Here is a 20,412-nt window from a genome sequence, read left to right as displayed (position 1 = left end):
TAATGCTATTTTTTTAATTAAGAAAAAATACGCTAATATCTCCGACAATTATCTGCAATAGAAAACTATTATGGAGTTTGTGGTGAGAGGAAGGAAGAATTGCTTGGCAATAAGACAGTTTGTATCCTAATTACAGGTTTCAAAGCATACTTGGGCATGCTCAGTTCTCAGTGTAAAAAATAAGAGGAATTAAAGCTCTTAAAATAATAGTATTTGTCCATAAGTGGTGAGATTATTCAGTAACACATGTAAGTGACAAGATGATAGCCTGTTTAAATACAGTTAGATAATATGCTTTGGAGATTTCCATCTTTAGCAATACGGTGGCAAATGAGGGCTGTATAAATTAAACTGATATTGAAACAGTCCTGTAGATTCAAATTATATGAGAACTACTTTATTTTAAGTATTCCCTCTGGTTGCCACATCACCATATGGGGAAAAAATGAACTAAAGAAATGGAGAAAACCAGGTGTCATCCTGATTAAGAATGTGGGCTCTGGAATCACACAGCCTGAGTTCAAATCCTGGCACTGCCACTCACCAGCTCCTTAAAATTAGGCAATTAGCCTATCTGTGCCCTGTTATCCTTATCTCTACGTAGGAATAACAAATACTTAGTCTGGCTACACCAATAGAAGGTGAAAGAGTTAGCCACTTACTTTCCAGCTAGGATATAATGCTGTCCATATGGAATCATTACAGCTAGTGAGATATATCTCTGGTAGGAGACACTAAGAAACCCTTTGCTGCCTCTAGAAGAGACAGAGGTAGATAGCTCTACCTCTTTATCTTCTTGCTTTGAATGCAGAAGAGATGTCTTAAATTGTGGCAATCATTTTGCAATTTGAGGGAAACGCCTGGAGAATCCCAAATATACTGGCCCTGACATCACTGAGACACAGAGTAACTATCCATAATTGCCTATCTCAAAACTTCTTTTTATGTTAAAAAAAAGCACCTATGTTTAATTTATTCTGCTATTCTAAGTTGAGCTCTCAGTTACTTGCAGCTGTAAGCATTTCTAACTGATACAATGAGATTAGTAATAGGACCTATTCCACAGAGTTTTTTATGAAGGTTAAATAAGATAACTCACAAAGAGCACTTAGCACGGTGCCCAACACATAGGGAGAATGGAGTAAACTACTATTAGCTGGTTGTGGTAGCAGCAGTAGCAGTGTCTTCATTATTATTATTATATTTTAAAACCTGCTGGGAAAAAGAATACACTTCCAAGAGGATATCTCTATGTGTACTGCCTTTTGAGTACAGCTATTCAAGGATTCAGGCATTCTTCAGGCTTAATTGGCTCCGAAGAGAATCTAGTACCCAAAAGAACAAAAGTGGCTGCCAAAGGGGCATTGCCTGCAACCATGGGTTACCTAAGGCATTGAAGAATTTGGGTTGGCACTAAAATCCATTGCAGAAGAAAGAAAAATAAGGTAAGGCAGAGCATAGCAATGTGGAGTTTTAAGAAATTTAGTTTATATAAAATATGGAGTTAAAGATTATGAAAATAAAATGCATATATTAAGAACAAGACAAATCAAATGCAATTACATATCAAGCAGAAAATGACATGTAATTTATTTTATTTTTAAAAGTGATTGTACTTTAGAAAGTTACTTGTTCAGTAATTGTTAATTAAAGAACGTTCATCTTCCTCTCACCTTAGTGTTAAAAAAAGATAAATATTTGCTTCTTTACCACCACAAATGTAATGCCATGGTCCTGCCCACACAGTCCCATAATAACCGCTTCTGTTTTAAGTGTCCTGTACCAGTCTTTGCCACCAACTGGCAAGATACTAGATATAGATTTATTTCTAAATGCTTACAGTCAAGTTGATAATGTACAGTGTGAAATAAACAATATTATGTAATTCCCTAATTTATTGAACTGGCCTTTCTGAAGCAGAATAGACCTACTTCCTGTCTTCTGGGTAAACACTGTGCAATTCAAAGCTCTGTGCCACACTGGCCCATTAGAGCTATCCCAATCTGCTGGCAGCACAACCATAACTAACACAGTGCCCCTTTTTCCTCCCTTCTTATTCATAGTGATGTAAGGATGAATTGTTAGCTTTAACTTTGAGCTTCCTGGCATTGGTCCATTTGTATCACCACCCTGGCGTTATTTAAGCACAGTGTGCTTCATATTTATGAGCTTACAAAATTTCTGGTCTCCTGCTTCTACCATTCTTAAGAACCATCAAGGGAAAAGGGTGTGACCATAAAAGCCAGTGTGTAACAAACCTCATTCAAATGCAGGCAGTGTATTGGGAACCTTAATTCTATTAGAGCATGGACAATGAATGTATTTGTGTTAGTTACTTTCCCACTTTGAGGTTAAACAAACCAGTGAATGGGACTCCGGGTGGCAGCAGAATGAGATACTACATTGGATGACGCAGGCAGACAAATGCCAGGGAGCATTTTAAAAAACAAGAAGTCTCTTTCCTGCCTTCCCATGACTTTTCAGCAATTTGGATTCTGTAAATGGAAATGAATAGCTCCAGTCCTCCAATATCTTCATTCAGCAGTTCGGTTCCGAGGTTCACGTGATGCATTTATCTTTGTGGCTGCTTCTAAGAAAATGTACCCCATTCAAAGAAGGTCTGAATTAACCTCAGTAAGTGTGTTCTGTCTACTCTTAAACTGATATCCCTTCCTGAATAAGGCCCTAATTTGCAATAGTTGCCAGACTGAATAACTTGCTGCAAACCTACCAATGCCACCACAAGACTTGTTTCCCACCAATGTGATTAACTGAATACAGTTGTGTTTAAAACACCATGTGCGCACACACACACACACGCACACATAAGCACACATGCATGCCACACCTTTGATAATCGTGTAGGCTCCCACTCAAGTCCTCCATTGCAGCACCCATCTCCTGTTAATAAGCAGCACTGATTCTGAGCAGGGGGAAAGGGGCTGCCACAAGCTGCCTCTACCACCTGCCCAAAGCCTTCACCTTACACACAGTTACTTAATACCACAGGTATCCAACATGATTTTTAAGTAAAACTGGAGGAATATGAACTCAACTTGCTTATTGTTCTGAAGATTAACATCTTTAGGTAGAGCATCTGATATAAGATAGGAAGACAAATACTAACGGGGCACTAGAAATGTGGGCAGCATTGCTTAACACACTCCATCATCAGCATCCTGCATTGTGGGCCTGAAGCTATGTTGACTTCAGTAAGCATCATTTAACAAGCATGAGAAAAGCACTAAGAATTAAACCCTTCCAAATCAGGCAGGTGTTGACTGGTCAGACTACATACTGACAAGAGCAATATGAATAAACAGGTTAAATATGGATAACACGACATATGATTCTCCATGTGTCAGGGTTTAGAAAGCAATCCCTCAAGTCCAGTAGGAATTTCTAAAGACAAAATAGTCTACCTCTTGCTTCAGGAATCTCCCACCCAATACAAAGGGGTACTCATTGTTTTCTTACAATCTCACTGAAGAAGGGGAATATAATACAAATAATCTTTTATTAGTCCATTTCCACACTGCTATAAAGAAATACCCCAAACTGAGTAATTTATAAAGGAAAGAAGTTTAATTGACTCACCGTTCCACATGGCTGAGGAGGCCTCAGGAAACTTACAGTCATGGCAGAAGGGGAAGCAAGCACCTTCTTCACAAGTTGGCAGGAAAGAAAGCTTCTGAAGTAGGAACTGTCAAACATTTATAAAACCATCAGATCTCATGAGAACTCATTCACTCTCATGAGAGTAGCATAGGGGAAACTGCCTCCATGATCCAATTACCTCCCTCCCTTGACACATGGGAATTACAGTTTGAGATGAGATTTGGTTGGGGACACAGAGCCAAATCATATCAACCCTGACTGCCTTTTAGAGTAAAATTATTAAAGTGTTTTTTCTAAGACTCTTGGCCCTCACTTATTCTTACCTGGTTGGCATTCAATAAATATTTATGGTATTTCTAAAGTTTCAAAAAGTTCAGTAGCTATTTACATTAATAAAGCTCATTTTCTAAGGAAAGAAAAATTAACTATTTAGGTATCGTCACTGTTCAAGTCAAATTTTTACCCTTCAAGTTTACTAATTACATAAATATTATGAGGATAAAGAGAAAACACCAATTGAAATTTGTCTACAGATAGTCCCATGGAAATTCTTGCCACTTGTTTTTACCAATAACAAGTGTTTTTACCACTTGTTTTTTCAAAAACTTAAACAAATGCATCATTTTCTCAACAGGCCTAAAAGAAATAAATATAAAAGTGAGGCAAGAAAACTGGGCATAGGTATGAAAATATATCTCTCAAGAAATAATACAGCCCTTGGTTTCATGTCAAACCTTAGGATTCCTAGTATTTTATCATTTTTTTCAGTTTCTAAGGACTGTAGCAATAGAATGTTTGCTATGAGATCAATGAGTAGAAGAAACAGTGTAATGAGCTAGCTAGTAATATTTAATCACATAGATTCAAGCTTAAAAATGAACTATGAGACACATGATAATTAAGATTGATTTAAAGTTTGTCATTCAATCCAGTTACTTTTAATAAGTTAGAAATGTATTTAGCAATAAACCCCACCAGGACAGACAATAAGATGACCCAAGTTGGTACTATTTTTCTTAAGTGAGTAAAGACCAGAGCTACAGAAGCCAGTGAACAAGAGCTGCATGACTCTTACTTAAAACACATCTTTGTCTGAAACATCCAGTGGGTTAAAACAACTGAGTTCTCCGGCTTCTGGCCTTGACCTATCAATCCAAGCCACAAACTTTTCCAGAAATGCTAACAAATATAAATCCACATTTGTATAATGGTGGACAATATAGAAACAAAAGTATTTAAACCAAGTTTAAACTAAAGCAGCTTATACCCACTTTATCAGAAGCAGCTTATACCCACTTTTTCAGAAGGCATTAAATACAGAGTCTTTTCTACATGTCTTCTTCTACCTCCCACCTCAAAGAGAGCTGTTCTTCCAGACAGAAAGATCATATAATGTTCAGCTGCTGTCTATCTTCTAATTGCCAGTTTTACTACTGAGAATTTGGAGCCTATATCACAATTCTTCTGTGTCAGTGAATTGAAACTAGATGCCAATGCTTTCTCAGTATGACATATTTCTCTTACAGTTAGATTAATAAATTTAAATTTTAATGTCCTTTGGGACTGAGAGTGTATTTAGGCATCTCTCTTTTCATGATATGTCACAATAAAAACATGTACATTCAAGAAACTAATAATTTTTCATTACGATAGAAGTCCTAAACAATAAAATCTTCTTACATAGCATATAGGCAGAGCATGAACAGTGACAAAGGCAGTTTTTGTTTTTCAACCAAGTCAACCAACAAAGGAAGGTCTGTACTTATCAGAATGAGAAAGTATTTCGGCCTCAGTTCCTATTTAGCCCTTGACCTCAAATGTGACTGACAAGTGGAGTGGTGATTTGGGAATGCGATCAGACACCTGTCCACTGAGGAATGGACTGAAGCCAACAGCTCATTACACAGAAAACTACTAAACAGCCATTGTAGAACAATGACTTTTCATCACCTGGGTCAGATACAAACCAATAACCTAGAGGTGAAAGGCTGTCCATCAAATTCTAGTTCCCACTTATCAGGTCCATTCAATTCCATCTATTCAGTTTTGAGGACTCTCTTCTATAGGTTTTTGCAAAAGAGGCCATGTGATTCAATAGAGTTCAGACTGTTATTATTTATGGGATGAACTGAAAGGATTATAGATTCTATCACAATTAAGTTCTCCCCTAATGAATCTGCAGGCTTTAAATAATCTTCTCAAAGTGCACATCACTTTTCTTTTCTCCTTAGATACTCTTGTGAGAAGGCACACTGGGTGATTTCAATGGTGGATACTCTCAGCCCTGAAGTGGATTTGACATGTAGACGAGGCTGTTAAGCCCAAGACTGAAGTTCACACTAGTTGCAGCGTTCCTGATGTCTGAGCATGTATTCATGAATTAGCAACACAAGTGTTTAATTTTCATGCAAGTGCTTATGTGTTTACTAAAGATTAGCATTTTAATTAGTCTATATTTTTCTCTTAGACAATTGACACGAATAGTATTTGCAGATACCTGACTAAGATGTTGCAAAGCATTAAAAAAAAAAGCATCACACAGTTTTATTTAAAAATCCTAATTAGCTAGCCATTGCTTTAGCATGAAACAAAATGACATGAAGTATAAGTTAGGTAACCACTGAATTTTTTATGGTTGGTTTAGTTTGAGGTTTTATTTTTTTACTTTATTTATTTATTGGGTTTTTTCTTCTCAATTATAGCTCTCCATAGAGTTCAGCAAAAGTCTTTTCTGTCAGATCTCTTTGTATTTAGTATTTGGGTCATGCTTGGAATATTAAGCATTTTGTCCTCCATTTTAAGTTCTTATAGTGTAACATTATGAGTGGCTTTAATTTAGCTAACTTCTGAGAGACATCAAAAGAAAATGACTGAGGTATTTCAGCTCTGTTTAAGGCTTTCTGCTACAATTGGGTAAAATCTTTATTATGAGTTTTTTTATGAAACACATGAAAAATGTAAAAGTTGTTAAAAACATAAGAATCTAGAAAGACACAGGGGCGTCACTTAAAAAGGCCCACAATAATGATTGTTGCATGAAATTTAGTCACTTAGGATTCCTCCTAAAGTCATTCCACAGATCCACATGCAGGAGTTCTGAGACAAAATGTGGTTCTCATGCGACTGCAGCAAATCAACTCACATATAACTCCACTTTCTTCCCTGTTATCAGGTCATTAAAATGGACAGCTTTTAAAAATTCCTCTACTTTTTCATTTTTTCCAGGAACAATTTTTTCTTCTATTTCGTTCTTCATAGATATTTTTTCATTTTGTTCAATAATATTTTCCTAGTTTAACATATGTAGTCTTGTTTTGATTTACTCCTCCATACAATATTAGATTTGCACTTCCTTTCTAAATTATTTATTGCAATTTTTCTAAAATAACATGCTTGATAATCATTACTTTATGCTTACAAATAATTTAGATGGCCTAAAATTTATGCAATGACTGCAAATGTTTAATACAAAAATATTGAGATTGAAAAAATGTATCTTTAAGTTCATCAAACATAATTTTTGCTTGATATCATCTTTTTTTCCATGCAATGGTTAATTTGAAAGAAAAGAAAAAAGAAAGATGATTTTAAAAATTACCACCACAGAGATGAGCACAGAAGTAGCCTATGATGTAAATGTCATATAGACTTTTAAAAATGTATAATCGAATCTGATCATCATCATTGGCATGGTTATGACTAGCTGTCACACACATATGTTTTATGGTGTTATATATAATCATGTGGTGTTATTATAACATGTAACATGACATCTGACAGACATTAAATGGCTCTCTGAAGAGAAGAGAGCAAGGAGACAAGAGACATCAAAATTTTCATGAAAAATAAAATAAAACAAACAAATGTAAGGGCAAATGATTAAAAAGGGAATGGTTATTATGGTCTCTCTTTTCTTTTATAGAATCACTCAGAAAATAAAGCCTCCAAATTTGGGCTCTTCAATATTATTTTTAAGCACTTAAGTGTGTAGGGAAATTTTCAACCTTTATATGCAGACCCTGGCTATTTTACAAAATATAATGACCCCCTGTTTATCTGGCACTGATAGTGAATCAGGTTTCCATACAAGTGAAAGTATTTATTATACGTGATACTTATTTTTATCTCTTCATGTTTTCAGCTATATCTATTTAATATTATCAATATTCCTTTGTCTAGTAGTCAATTTATTATTCCAATTTCAAATTCTAACAGGCTAGAAACCCAGATAACCTGACATTGAAATTATATGAGGTAATGAGGCATTATATTTGTCTTAAATATGTGAAATATAGTGTGAAGACATCTTGGCATCTGCATTTGCTTCTTAAAAGCTTTTTGGTTTGTTGTTGTTGTTGATTTTGGCTGCCTCTCTTGCTCATAGCCATATCTACCATTAGGTTTAGTAGCTGAAGGAGTGAGCTCTAGATAAAAGAGATGTTGTTACTATATTAGAGCCTTCTAATGACTCTATAGGACAAAAAGAACTAGTACAGTTAAATTCAATACATTGTATTCTGACCACTTGATCTGGTCATTTTTAATCCCAAATTAGAGTCAACCACATTATGATCCTTTTTTATGCTACATTTTTAGATAATCATTGGTTAACAACAGATTCCTATCTTAGTATTAGAAACAAAGTCTAGCTCTGATTGAGGTCAACTCTTACCTGCTGCTACGCAGTAACTTTCAAGACACTGAAGAATTGGAACATGGGGAGGAGCCAAGATGGCCAAATAGGAACAGCTCCGGTCTACAGCTCCCAGCCTGAGCGACGCAGAAGACGGGTGATTTCTGCATTTCCATCTGAGGTACCAGGTTCATCTCACTAGGGAGTGCCAGACAGTGGGCGCAGGTCAGTGGGTGCGCGCACCGTGTGCGAGCCGAAGCAGGGCGAGGCATTACCTCACTCGGGAAGCGCAAGGGGTCAGGGAGTTCCCTTTCCTAGTCAAAGAAAGGGGTGACGGACGCACCTGGAAACTCAGGCCGCTCCCACCCGAATACGGCGTTTTTCCGACCGGCTTAAAAAACGGCGTGCCACGAGATTATATCCCGCACCTGGCTCGGAGGGTCCTACGCCCACGGAGTCTCGCTGATTGCTAGCACAGCGGTCTGAGATCAAACTGCAAGGCGGCAGCGAGGCTGGGGGAGGGGCGCCCGCCATTGCCCCGGCTTGCTGAGGTAAACAAAGCAGCCGGGAAGCTCGAATTGGGTGGAGCCCACCACAGCTCAAGGAGGCCTGCCTGCCTCTATAGGCTCCACCTCTGGGGGCAGGGCACAGACAAACAAAAAGACAGCAGTAACCTCTGCAGACTTAAATGTCCCTGTCTGACAGCTTTGAAGAGAGCAGTGGTTCTCCCAGTACGCAGCTGGAGATCTGAGAAGGGGCAGACTGCCTCCTCAAGTGGGTCCCTAACCCCTGACCCCCGAGCAGCCTAACTGGGAGGCACCCCCCAGCAGGGGCACACTGACACCTCACACGGCAGGGTACTCCAACACACCTGCAGCTGAGGGTCCTGTCTTTTAGAAGGAAAACTAACAAACAGAAAGGACATCCACACCAAAAACCCATCTGTATATCACCATCATCAAAGACCAAAAGTAGATAAAACCACGAAGATGGGGAAAAAACAGAACAGAAAAACTGGAAACTCTAAAAAGCAGAGCGCCTCTCCTCCTCCAAAGGAACGCAGTTCCTCACCAGCAATGGAACAAAGCTGGACGGAGAATGACTATGACAAGCTGAGAGAAGAAGGCTTCAGACAATCAAATTACTCTGAGCTACGGGAGGACATTCAAACCAAAGGCAAAGAAGTTGAAAACATTGAAAAAAATTTAGAAGAATGTATAACTAGAATAACTAATACAGAGAAGTGCTTAAAGGAGCTGATGGAGCTGAAAACCAAGGCTCGAGAACTATGTGAAGAATGCAGAAGCCTCAGGAGCCGATGTGATCAACTGGAAGAAAGGGTATCACTGATGGAAGACGAAATGAATGAAATGAAGCGAGAAGGGAAGTTGAGAGAAAAAAGAATAAAAAGAAATGAGCAAAGCCTCCAAGAAATATGGGACTATGCGAAAAGACCAAATCTACGTCTGATTGGTGTACCTGAAAGTGATGGGGAGAATGGAACCAAGGTGGAAAACACTCTGCAGGATATTATCCAGGAGAACTTCCCCAATCTAGCAAGGCAGGCCAACGTTCAGATTCAGGAAATACAGAGAAAGCCACAAAGATACTCCTCGAGAAGAGCAACTCCAAGACACATAATTGTCAGATTCACCAAAGTTGAAATGAAGGAAAAAATGTTAAGGGCAGCCAGAGAGAAAGATCGGTTTACCCTCAAAGGGAAGCCCATCAGACTAACAGCAGATCTCTCGGCAGAAACCCTACAAGCCAGAAGAGAGTGGGGGCCAATATTCAACATTCTTAAAGAAAAGAATTTTCAACCCAGAATTTCATATCCAGCCAAACTAAGCTTCATAAGTGAAGAAGAAATAAAATACTTTACAGACAAGCAAATGCTGAGAGATTTTGTCACCACCAGGCCTGCCCTAAAAGAGCTCCTCAAGGAAGCACTAAACTTGGAAAGGAAGAACCGGTACCAGCCACTGCAAAATCATGCCAAAATGTAAAGACCATCGAGACTAGGAAGAAACTGCATCAACTAACGAGCAAAATAACCAGCTAACATCATAATGACAGGATCAAATTCACACAGAACAATATTAACTTTAAATGTAAATGGACTAAATGCTCCAATTAAAAGACACAGACTGGCAAATTGGATAAAGAGTCAAGACCCATCAGTGTGCTGTATTCAGGAAACCCATCTCACGTGCAGAGACACACATAGGCTCAAAATAAAAGGATGGAGGAAAATCTACCAAGCAAATGGAAAACAAAAAAAGGCAGGGGTTGCAATCCTAGTTTCTGATAAAACAGACTTTAAACCAACAAAGATCAAAAGAGACAAAGAAGGCCATTACATAATGGTAAAGGGATCAATTCAACAAGAAGAGCTAACTATCCTAAATATATATGCACCCAAAACAGGAGCACCCAGATTCATAAAGCAAGTCCTGAGCGACCTACAAAGAGCCTTAGACTCCCACACATTAATAATGGGAGACTTTAACACCCCACTGTCAACATTAGACAGATCAACGAGACAGAAAGTCAACAAGGATACCCAAGAATTGAACTCAGCCCTGCACCAAGCGGACCTAATAATCTACAGAACTCTCCACCCCAAATCAACAGAATATACATTTTTTTCAGCACCACACCACACCTATTCCAAAATTGACCACATACTTGGAAGTAAAGCTCTCCTCAGCAAATGTGAAAGAACAGAAATTATAACAAACTATCTCTCAGACCACAGTGCAATCAAACTAGAACTCAGGATTAAGAAGTTCACTCAAAACCGCTCAACTACATGGAAACTGAACAACCTGCTCCTGAATGACTACTGGGTACATAACGAAATGAAGGCAGAAATAAAGATGTTCTTTGAAACCAACAAGAACAAAGACACAACATACCAGAATCTCTGGGATGCATTCAACGCAGTGTGTAGAGGGAAATTTATAGCACTAAATGCCCACAAGAGAAAGCAGGAAAGATCCAAAATTGACACCCTAACATCAAAATTAAAAGAACTAGAAAAGCAAGAGCAAACACATTCAAAAGCTAGCAGAAAGCAAGAAATAACTAAAATCAGAGCAGAACTGAAGGAAATAGAGACATTAAAAACCCTTCAAAAAATTAGTGAATCCAGGAGCTGGTTTTTTGAAAGGATCAACAAAATACATAGACCGCTAGCAAGACTAATAAAGAAAAAAAGAGAGAAGAATCAAATAGATGCAATAAAAAATGATAAAGGGGATATCACCACCGATCCCACAGAAATACAAACTACCATCAGAGAATACTACAAACACCTCTATGCAAATAAACTAGAAAATCTAGAAGAAATGGATCAATTCCTCGACACATACACTCTCCCAAGACTAAACCAGGAAGAAGTTGAATCTCTGAACAGACAAATAACAGGATCTGAAATTGTGGCAATAATCAATAGCTTACCAACCAAAAAGAGTCCAGGACCAGACGGATTCACAGCCAAATTCTACCAGAGGTACAAGGAGGAACTGGTACCATTCCTTCTGAAACTATTCCAATCAATAGAAAAAGAGGGAATCCTCCCTAACTCATTTTATGAGGCCAGCATCATTCTGATACCAAAGCCGGGCAGAGACACAACCAAAAAAGAGAATTTTAGACCGATATCCTTGATGAACATTGATGCAAAAATCCTCAATAAAATACTGGCAAAACGAATCCAGTAGCACATCAAAAAGCTTATCCACCATGATCAAGTGGGCTTCATCCCTGGGATGCAAGGCTGGTTCAATATACACAAATCAATAAATGTAATCCAGCATATAAACAGAGCCAAAGACAAAAACCACATGATTATCTCAATAGATGCAGAAAAGGCCTTTGACAAAATTCAACAACCCTTCATGCTAAAAACTCTCAATAAATTAGGTATTGATGGGACATATTTCAAAACCATAAGAGCTATCTATGACAAACCCACAGCCAATATCATACTGAATGGGCAAAAACTGGAAGCATTCCCTTTGAAAACTGGCACAAGACAGGGATGCCCTCTCTCACCACTCCTATTCAAAATAGTGTTGGAAGTTCTGGCCAGGGCAATTAGGCAGGAGAAGGAAATAAAGGGTATTCAATTAGGAAAAGAGGAAGTCAAATTGTCCCTGTTTGCAGAAGACATGATTGTATATCTAGAAAACCCCATTGTCTCGGCCCAAAATCTCCTTAAGCTGATAAGCAACTTCAGCAAAGTCTCAGGATACAAAATCAATGTACAAAAATCACAAGCATTCTTATACACCAACAACAGACAAACAGAGAGCCAAATCATGAGTGAACTCCCATTCACAATTGCTTCAAAGAGAATAAAATATCTAGGAATCCAACTTACAAGGGATGTGAAGGACCTCTTCAAGGAGAACTACAAACCACTGCTCAAGGAAATAAAAGAGGATACAAACAAATGGAAGAACATTCCATGCTCATGGGTAGGAAGAATCAATATCGTGAAAATGGCCATACTGCCCAAGGTAATTTACAGATTCAGTGCCATCCCTATCAAGCTACCAATGACTTTCTTCACAGAATTGGAGAAAACTCCTTTAAAGTTCATATGGAACCAAAAAAGAGCCTGCATCACCAAGTCAATCCTAAGCCAAAAGAACAAAGCTGGAGGCATCACACTACCTGGCTTCAAACTATACTACAAGGCTACAGTAACCAAAACAGCATGGTACTGGTACCAAAACAGAGATATAGATCAATGGAACAGAACAGAGCACTCAGAAATAACGCCGCATATCTACAACTATCTGATCTTTGGCAAACCTGAGAAAAACAAGCAATGGGGAAAGGATTCCCTATTTAATAAATGGTGCTGGGAAAATTGGCTAGCCATATGTAGAAAGCTGAAACTGGATCCCTTCCTTACACCTTATACAAAAATCAATTCAAGATGGATTAAAGACTTACATGTTAGACCTAAAACCATAAAAACCCTAGAAGAAAACCTAGGCATTACCATTTAGGACATAGGCATGGGCAAGGGCTTCATGTCTAAAACACCAAAAGCAATGGCAACAAAAGCCAAAATTGACAAATGGGATCTAATTAAACTAAAGAGCTTCTGCACAGCAAAAGAAACTACCATCAGCGTGAACAGGCAACCTACAAAATGGGAGAAAATTTTTGCAACCTACTCATCTGACAAAGGGCTAATATCCAGAATCTACAATGAATCAAACAAATTTACAAGAAAAAAACAAACAACCCCATCGAAAAGTGGGCAAAGGACATGAACAGATACTTCTCAAAAGAAGACATTTATGCAGCCAAAAACACATGAAAAAATGCTCATCATCACTGACCATCAGAGAAATGCAAATCCAAACCACAATGAGATACCATCTCACACCAGTTAGAATGGCGATCATTAAAAAGTCAGGAAACAACAGGTGCTGGAGAGGATGTGGAGAAATAGGAACACTTTTACACTGTTGGTGGGACTGTAAACTAGTTCAACCATTGTGGAAGTCAGTGTGGCGATTCCTCAGGGATCTAGAACTAGAAATACCATTTGACCCAGCCATCCCATTACTGGGTATATACCCAAAGGACTATAAATCATGCTGCTATGAAGACACATGCACACGTATGTTTATTGCGGCATTATTCACAATAGCAAAGACTTGGAACCAACCCAAATGTCCAACAATGATAGACTGGATTAAGAAAATGTGGCACATATACACCATGGAATACTATGCAGCCATAAAAAATGATGAGTTCATGTCCTTTGTAGGGACATGGATGAAATTGGAAATCATCATTCTCAGTAAACTATCGCAAGAACAAAAAACCAAACACCACATATTCTTACTCATAGGTGGGAATTGAACAATGAGATCACATGGACACAGGAAGGGGAACATCACACTCTGGGGACTGTTGTGGGGTGGGGGAAGGGGGGATGGATAGCATTGGGAGATATACCTAATGCTAGATGACAAGTTAGTGGGTGCAGCACACCAGCATGGCACATGTATACATATGTAACTAACCTGCACAATGTGCACATGTACCCTAAATCTTAAAGTATAATAATAAAAGAAAAAAAACTTAAAAAAAAAAAAAAGAATTGGAACATGGGCCAGGAAAATGTAAGAGACACCACTAATGACAAAGTGTGGTGTGTGCAAACATTCTGCACTTGCATATGACATTAGAAAAGTAATAGCCATATAATTTAAATATTTTGAACTGTCTCTGCAAATGAATATCAAAGTGCCAGAGACTCAAAACCAAAACTCATATCAGACAGCCCTTATACCCTAGGCATTAAGTGGTCAGTAAAGTAAAGCATAAATTATTATTTCTCTAAGTGCAAATAATTTATCATGTAAGATGACCCAGAGCAATTCGCAAGGTTCTTTGCAATGAAGTACTTACCCAGTAGATAAAGAAATCTGCCAAATTTACATAAGAAACAAAATGAATAGATGTTTAGTAATTCAAAAACAACTAAGTACCTTACATAATACTACTCTGTGACCAGACTAATTATGTGTCATCTTTCTGACTCAGTTTCTTCTTCCTGTGTCCAGTCAGGGCTATTTAGAAAGGGACAATGCTGGTATTGTCTACTTTGCATGGCTGCATGAGGAGTGATCATGACTGATACTATTCGAAAATGTTATGAATTTAATATAAGAAATGACATAATATATGCAAAAGGACTTTGAAAACGTGTTGACCATTATAGGAGTGATTAAAATCAGTATAAAACAAATTATCTTAAATAAAATTTATTTTGATGCAGACATATGCCAAATGTAAAGATTTCACTGTTTTATAAAATTTATATACATAAATTTTTAATTTCAAATGTTATAAAAGTTATTTTGTGCAGAAAAAATTTACCCACAAAAAAGTATTGATAAAAATTTGAAAATGAATCCTAGTAATTATAGCAATAAGAATAGAAAGGCAGTAAAATATATGTGAATGTAAACTTCTTAATTATGCCTCCAAAACCTTCATGAACTTCAAAAATGAATGCAATAATTTTAACAACTAAAAAGAAATTGCTTTTTTTCTCCCAAGATGGCTGATTAGCAACATCGGATGCCAGTTCTTCTCAGAAAGATTAAAGTTACAGGTGAATGGAATTATCTGAATAGAATACTGATGGAAGAAAGGCCCTGTTGTAATGCCCGCAGGAAGAAGCTAGGGATCAGAAAAGGAAAGCTGCAAGAGTCTGGCAGAGATGGAGCCCCGAGGAACTTGAAGTCCCATGGAAAGGGTACGTGGGTGTGGCGGCTTCTCTGATGCCCTCACCCCTGCAACAATCTGCTGACCCCCAAAGTGTTGGGAAGCCCCTCTACTTTTGAAACCCTGGGCAAAACTGTTGGCGGTGACTTGGGAACTTCCCTAGGACAGAGGACCAGGTGACTATCATGCACAAGGCACCTGTACTTCCCTCAGGCCTGAATTGAGATGATGGGCACCATACTGGTTGTGTACCCTGGGTGGTTACTGCCCTGCTATTATTAAAAAGTCAGCATTGACAGATTTTGGCAAAAATGTGGAGAAAAGGGAATGCTTATATACTGTCAGCAGGAATGTAAATTAGTACAACCCCTGTGGAAAACAGTATGAGGATTTCTCAAATAACTAAAAATAGAACTACTATTCAACCTCACAATCCCATTACTAGGTAGCTACCCAAAGAAAAAGAAACCATTTTATCAAAAAGACATTTTCATTCATATTTTTATTGCAGCACCATTCACAATAGCAAAGACATGAAATCAACCTGAGTGTCCATCAACAACTGACTGTATGAAGAAAATGTGTTTCATATACACTGTGGCATACTATGCAGCCATAAAAAAAGAATGAAGTCATGTCCTTCACAGCAACGTGGATGAAGCTGGAGGCCATTATTCTAAGTGAAATAACTCAAAATCAGAAAATCAAATACCACATGGTTTCACTTATAAGTGGGGGCTAAACAATGGGTACTCATGGACATAGGAAGTAAAATAATAAACACTTGGGGACTCCAAGAGAGGGGTAGGTGGGAGGGGGTGAGGGTTGAGAAACTACCTATGTTCTAAGTCCCTAAACACCATGTTCATTATTTGGTTAATGGGTTCACTAGAAGCCCAAACCTCAGCGTTATGCAATACACTGATGTAATGAAGCTGCACAAGTACATGCTGAATCAAAAATAAAAATGAAAAAGAAACTACTTCCAATGAAAAAAATAAAGAGCACCTTCATGCAAATAATATAATCAAATTTCTGTTTCCACCCAGAACATATGAATTCTTCCAGTGCATATTTATTCTGCAAAATTTGCTACATGTCCCTTTCCACTGACTCCTGCTCATTCTTCAGGTCTCAAAATAGTTATCACTCCCAAAGGAAACCTTCCCTAGGGTGCCCCTCTAAGAACAGGCTGCATTTCTACCATGGAATTTCATGCATCTTAAGTCAATTGCGTCTTTCTTTAACCCAAAAGACTGCAGAAGCTCTATAAAGCCTGAGTTCTTATCTGTCTTTTTAGTGGTGCCAAATAAATACATGCTGAATTAAACAATGGACTCTGTGCTAAGAAATGCAAGTGCAAATATAGCATGGTTCCTGACCTCAGGGAGCTCCCAAACCAGTGAAGGGGGCCCACTCTCAAATGGACAATGGGAACACCCACGGAAAGTGAAATAAAAGAGTGTGTCCTGGTGCTGGGAGAGCAGATCACAAGGAAGCCTGTCTGGACAGAGTAATGGAGTAGAGAGAAGAGAGCACAATTAGCAAGTCACAGAACCCATCTGGACTATATTCTCCTTGTAAGAGAATAGAAAATTTTAAATTAAAATCATAATTTAAAAATTAAATTATTAAATTATTAATCATTTAATTTAATCTCCTCTAGAAATTTTTAAGTTAAAATCATAAATGTCAGCATAAATATTTAGAATTGAGTTACCTGAAAACTGAGTTTCCAAAAAAAGATTCAAGATGGCTGACTCAAGACATTATACACCCACCTTGTCCAGAAAGAAGAGTCAACAGAGAATATCAGGGAGAGAACCTAGAGTCTAACAGAGAACTCACAGAAAACACCTGAAGCATAGAAGTCAAAGAAAGCAAGTGGCCAGCTTAGCCAAGATCAGCTGGGAGCCCCAAAGGGCTCAAAATTGCAAAAAAAGGTAAGTGAGAGCTTCGGAGTTTCACATCCTGGCCACAGACTGCTGCAATCTAAACACAGAAGAGCTTCTCTACCCACACAGACCTTGACACTAATGTGGCTGGTGATTTAGAGACCCCATAAGGGCATTGCACCAGACAGGAAACTCCTACAGGGCCATGCCCACACAGACCTGAATAGTTGCAACAGAGCATCATTTGGGGAGCATAGCTGTCATAGGACTGAATTCTGCTTTGAGGGCAACAGCTCCATATCTCCACATTTCAGAATTTCCCACTTATGTTCATCACTGTCCACCTGGAGGGCTGCAGTGGCAGAGCACTGGCTGAATCCAAAGATGCTGCAAGGTCCTCAATACTCTAGGCCACAGGAAGTGCCATTCCCCAGGGAAAGGATGGTGCAGTGCAACAAAAGGCAGCCTCTATGATGAAGTAAACCAAACTTCATTCTTTCCAGAGGCCAAGAGCTCCCTTTCTGGGAGAAAGAAGTGACTCTGCCACCAGCAGTGGCACAAACTCTGAGCTCCACTGTGCAAGCAAAGATTAATATGCCCTTCCACTGGTGGAGTGGCCCCTGTGCTTGAGATCTCACATAGAGCTCTTCCCACTCTGTATGCCCACCCCTGCTCCTACAAGATACCAGGGCAGGTGAACCAAAAGTCTACTTGTCTGGGGCAGTAAATGGTAACTGTAACCCCATTGATGACATGAACGCCGTGCTTGGCTTGCATAAAATGTTAGAGCCCTTCCTCCCTCTGAGTGATGCTGTGGCTCTGATGCCATGGAGAATAGGAGAGTCTGGGAGCAGTGTATCTGGAGCTGTTAAGAGTGACCATGAACTGCAGCCACCGCCAACACCAATCTATATCACTCAAGACCCAGAAGGTCATCCCATTAGTGCTACAGCCATTACCCATACCACACCAGCTGCCCAGGAACCTAAGGACATGCTTACCCACCTAGCCCACCATTTCCATTACCAGCATTCAAGCAAGCCACCTGGAGACTTAAGAATCAGCTGCCAAAACAGGTGCCAACATATACCACCCTGGGGCACAAAGATAGGCATGCTCAGCCCACTGCTGCCAACACAGGGGCCTAAAGTCTGGCCCATTTGACTTCCAAGTCCCCAGCACAACTTCACTACAGCCTGTACTAATATGTGCACCCTAACCCTCTGAGGAAATCACAGAAAGTACTAACACCATTTACAGCCAAAGAATCCATACAGAGACTACACTATTATATGCATCCAGAATCAAAGCCAAGGTGCCCTACCCAACCAATACCACAGATATATCTTCAGGAAAAAGTCCTCCCTACAAGTAATTTCAAAAATAGGAAAAACTGATTCACAGATGCACAGAAATCAACAAAAGGGCACAGGAAACATGAAAAACAAGTCAATATGACAAAGAAAGAACACATAATTCTCCAGCAATAGATCTTGATCAAAAAGAATCACCAAAATTCCAGATGAATAATTCAAAATATTGATTTTAAAGAAGCTCAGTGAGATACGAAAGAATTCTGAGATGAATACAAAGAAATCAGAAAAACACTTCAGGATATAAATAAGAACTGTACCAAAGACATAGATAACTTTAAAAAGAACCAGATAGAAATTCTAGAACTGAACAAATAATTGAAGAAAATACAAAATATATTTGAAAGCTTCAACAATGGAATAGATCAGGCAGAAGAAAGAATATCAGAACTTAAAGACAGGCCTTTTGAAATAACCCAGTCAGATAAAAAGAAAGAAAAAAACAAAAAAGAATAAGCAAAGCCTTCATGACATTTGAGACAACATAAAGTGACCAAATACACAAATTATTGGTATTCTCAAGGCAAAGAGAAAATAAAAGGATTAGAAAATCAATTTAACAAAATAATAAATGAAAAATTCCCAAGTCTGGCAAGAGATTTAGACACTCAGATGCAGGAGACTCAATGATCAATGGGCAGATACAATGAAAAATGGTCTCCATGGGACGTTATTATCAGACCATCTAAAGTCAATGATAAAGAATAAATTCTAAAAACAGCAAGAGAAAGGTGCCTAGTCACCTATGAAGGAAACCGCATTTGATTCACAGTGGATTTCTCAGCAGAAAGTTTAAAGACCAGAAGAGAACAGGATGATATTTTTAAAGTGCTGAAAGAAAAAATCTCACAGCCAAGAAGCCAAGAATACTATAACCAACACAATTATATTTTATAAATGAAGAAGTCTTTCCCAGACAAGCAAATGCTGAGGCAATTTATTATAAGAAATGCTTAAAGAATAAACAATAAGAGAAAAATAAGGGAATAAACAATATATAAAACAATCAGAAAACAATTTACAATGTGACAGAAACACAGCCTTATATATCAATAATAACCTTGAACATAAATGAATTAAATTCTCCACTTAGAAGACACAGAGTGGCTGAATTGATTTTTTTAAAAAGCATGATCCAACTATGTACTGTTTATAAGAAACTCACCTTAGCAGTAAAGACACATATAAACTGAAAGTGAAGGAATGGAAAAAGCTATTACATGCAAAAGGAACCCAAAAGTCAGCAGGAGTACTATGTACTGTTTATAAGAAACTCACCTTAGCAGTAAAGACACATATAAACTGAAAGTGAAGGAATGGAAAAAGTTATTACATGCAAAAGGAACCCAAAAGTCAGCAGGAGTAGCTATACTTATATCAGATGAAAAGACTTTATCCCAAGAACAATTAAAAAAAGACAAATAAGATGACTATACAATGATAAACAGATCAATCCAGCAAGAATATTTAACAATTCTAAACATATATACCTCCAACACTGGAGCACCCAGATTCATAAAACAAATATTCTAGATCTAAAGAAAGAAATAAACCTCAATACAATAATAGTGGGGGACTCAACATTCCACTCTCAGCATTAAACAGATCAGCTAGACAGAAAATCAAC

At 38.2% G+C, this 20,412-nt stretch overlaps 1 long non-coding RNA gene across 2 annotated transcripts in view; it reads right to left on the bottom strand.

Moving 5' to 3' along the window:
- The window catches only part of LOC129397751 (uncharacterized), a 281,104-nt gene that overhangs the window by 180,915 nt on the left and 79,777 nt on the right, over window positions 1-20,412 (bottom strand). The window contains exons 1-2 of one of the 2 annotated variants that reach the window (XR_008625346.2): window positions 8,291-8,521; window positions 3,598-3,703 (exon numbers count right to left, since the gene is read on the bottom strand). This is a non-coding gene — a long non-coding RNA (uncharacterized LOC129397751). Of the gene's footprint in view, window positions 1-3,597; window positions 3,704-8,290; window positions 8,522-20,412 lie in introns of those variants that run through there. The other variant, XR_010112186.1, reaches the window with a different exon arrangement.

The sequence above is a fragment of the Pan paniscus genome, chromosome 4 (genome assembly GCF_029289425.2).
Source record: "Pan paniscus chromosome 4, NHGRI_mPanPan1-v2.0_pri, whole genome shotgun sequence".
NCBI classification, from domain to species: Eukaryota; Metazoa; Chordata; class Mammalia; order Primates; family Hominidae; genus Pan; species Pan paniscus.
Note: the sequence above shows the minus strand (reverse complement) of the source record. Positions and strands in the feature narration are given on the sequence as shown.